Here is a 3,668-nt window from a genome sequence, read left to right on the forward strand (position 1 = left end):
GATGTGAAGCGGATTGATCATAGTCGTTGATTGGAGATGCGCGCGATCTTACGGATGAGATGACACCCGATCGTGATTATGTGTGATTAGTCAAGGCATCTAATCGGTGTCAGAATGATCTGCACCATAGATCGTCGATCCAACGGTCAGATCTGATCGGATGCGATCAAGAAACATAACCATTCGATCAGATCCATCAAGGCCTATAAATAGGCTACGAATTCAGCCATTTCATTCAATTCAGAATTCATTCCTAGAATTCTCTCTCTCTCTTTCCCTCTTGATTTTGAATTTTCGATTAAGAGTTTCTTAAGCAAATTTCTATTTATCTTATTGATAATCAAGTTCTGCAAATTTGATTATCAGTGTCTCGGTTTCTTGATTATATCAAGAGTGTTCTAATCTATTGTCGTCAGTGCAGACGCCGATAAACTAGATCTTTAGATCAGGCTTCATTATATCCTGAAGCCAAATTTGTTGTAACCCCCTGCACACCTTTTGGTGGGTACAAATATTGTGTTTAGGAAAGCGACTTAGTAACGCGACTTGAAGCACTAATTTTCTGTTCTATATAGACAAGATCATTGCCAAATTTTAAAGACCCGAAGACCACCATTTGAAGAATTCAAGACCCTTTGTTCCAACACAAGATACTTAAAAACCAAGAATTTACCCATAAAAATAAAATAAAATAAAAAATTGATGGATAAATTATGGATTCATAAATTTGGATTTATAGTATTTTTGTTTCTATAATATATAATAAATTTTTCAAAAATGTTAGAGATCTATAGTTTGGTATAATGATATAATAAGAGTTGGACCTTTTATCATTGGATGTGTAATAAATTAAAAGTCGACACCTATTATATTACATCATTGTCGGTCAGAGTTTGGAAAATAATGTTGATTTTTAATTTCCTCTTTCAAACAGTGTTCATTATCAAAATGGTCTTATTCAAGTGAGTAAAAAATTTTATTTTGTGATTAGCTCCATTTCTAATGCCCATGAAGTTGAAGAAGAGCCTTAGACAATGTTAGTTAACAATTAAACAATAACTTATATGACTTTTTTGTGTCTAAGATTGCATGTCTTTCATTTGTTTGCTTCATAGTGTTTTTGTTGTGATTTATATATGGGTTATAGATTTATAACAATTGAATATGCTTGTGTTTGTAAATATATTTATACAAGAAATTATAAGCATGTTTAGTTTATCTCTCAAAATATGTTTTTGGAGCAAAAAAAATTCAACATGTTTAGTTGAAAATTTTAGAGAAAAAAATTTCAAAATCATTTTTCTCTTTACTGCACATCAATCAATTACTTTTTGTGACAACCCTCACCACTGTTTACTGCTAAACTGAGACTAAGCATGTTAATTGACTGATTGACTGAAAATCTGAACTGATTGATTGAGTATATGAGTTTAATTTCATTTCTCTCTGTTTGACTGGTAAATTATCTGTTCATGTTCTGTGTTTAAACTGCGAATTGAAGGCCTTATCGGCGGCCGAATCAGAAATTGATTAATATTTTATGATCATTAGAAATTATGTGATTTAATGGTATATTTATTTAAAATGCGATTTGGTATGATTAAATTAGATTAAAATAAGCTAGATTACAAGAGTTGGCCCTTTTTATCAATTTGCCACCTAGTGGATTAATCTAGGCAACTCCTCTTCACTTCATACACTCTTGACTAAACATTTCATCAGCCCATTTTGAGAGTCACAACCGACTAGAGAGAGAGGGTAGGAGAAAATCTTGAGTTCTTGAGAATTGGCTTGGAGATTGAGAGAAATTGAAGGGATTCTTGCATATTTGTGCTTCTACACTTGAATTGAAGACATAAGGTAGAGAAATCACTCTCTTAATTGTGTATCTAAGTTGTATCTAGCATGGATCATGGTAGTTTAGAGAGCTAAGTCTAGAATTGGCTCTAGTATGTTGTATTGTAGCTCAAATCATGCATGCATATTTACATTGTTGAGTTTGGAGGTTGGATTTCATGGGAATCTTGCATGCATGTTCATGTTTGTGTTAAAATCCATGAATTCATCTTGTCTTTGAAGAAATTGACTCACTTGAGCATGTATTTGAAGCTTCAAAGTTGATTTAACTCATGCATGTTGCATTGAGGTCATGTTCATGAAATTTGGTTTGAAATTGGGTTTAATTGAACTACCTTTGGGCTTTGATTTTACAAATTGAGCTTCGAATCATGTTATATTATGAGTTTACAAGAGTTTTCCAGAAAATTGGCCCAAGAGGATCGAATTTGGTGTTTTAAAACTTGGTTTTGAGCTTGAGGTTCGAATCTGGAATTTCCAGAATTTGGACTTCCACTCGAGCGGGGTTACTGGTGCTCGAGCGGGAAAATCGTGTTCCTAGCACTTTCATTTGTTTTACAGTACGCTCGAGCAGAAGAATGTACGCTCGAGCGGGGAGTTGTGTCACACGCTCGAGTGGATGTCGAGCGCCCATTGAGCGTATTTTCACCCATCCAGTACTTTTGTCACGTTTTGCAGACCGCTCGAGCGGGAAGGGTTACGCTCGAGCGGGGAAACCCACGCTCGAGCGAGACCTCTGTTTTCTGAAAATTCTGAAAATGTTTTCTAAGTGCATCTTTGCATCCTCATTCCATTCTAGGCATTCTTAGGCCTAGTTTAAGGCATCTTAATGAGGATATTGATGTAGAACCACACCAAGTCAAGATAGGGATTAAGTTATTATTTTTCTAACTGTGTAGCTTACTGTGTGTTCACTCTGTAACTGTGTAGGGTTGGCATCCGAGGACGCGTACTAGCTTATCTGTAGCCCAGAACTCTGTGAGTAACAATGTTGTAAAGATTTGTTCGAAAATGAATATTTTCTGAATGATCAACTGAACTGTTTTCTGAACTATTTACTGTTAACTAAATGAATGTTTGTCCTCTATTCTGAACTGTATTGTGGCATCCTTACCAACTACTGTTACTGTTACTGCTACTGTTACAGAGATCTCTGTCAGTTCCTATCTTGGAACTTCTGTTTACTGTTACGATGGCCATCATTGACTATTCAGTCTTTTAGACCTACTGTTTACTGTACTGTTCTGCCAATGGATGTACCACATATGACTGTTATGACTGAATGATTGATATACTGATTCAATGAACTGTTTTCGTTACTGTAAGGACATTCATTCTTAACCTCTTTACACATTATGTTATTCACTGGGTTTTAGCTCACTGCTCATATATATATGTAGGTGTACAGGCACCAGACCGTTGCTAGGAGCGTCAGGCTAAGCTCTCGTTTTATCAAAGCCAACCACTGTGCCTCACTGCGAGGTTCCAAGTCCTTCAAGCCGGGACTTTTGGGGTGTTTTAGTTTCTTCCTTTTTGTATCTGTTTTGTGATTGCCGTATAGACTGAATAATGTTGTACTATACTGTTCTAATAGGGATTAAGTCCCTGTCCTGAATGATTGTATATATTGTACATGCTGTTTTGGTACTGACTGTATACATATATGAAAAGTCATTTGCATGCAGACTGTCACAGCTCATTGGACAACTTTAATTACTGTATTGGCTTCCGCCAGCCCTTGTACTCTGTATTACTGTTCTACTGTTAAGCAGGCCTTCGGTAATCTCGAATTACTGGCCAGTTACGGTGCT

Source organism: Camellia sinensis, chromosome 11, assembly GCF_055761805.1.
Source record: "Camellia sinensis isolate YWXY chromosome 11, ASM5576180v1, whole genome shotgun sequence".
Lineage (NCBI taxonomy): Eukaryota > Viridiplantae > Streptophyta > Magnoliopsida > Ericales > Theaceae > Camellia > Camellia sinensis.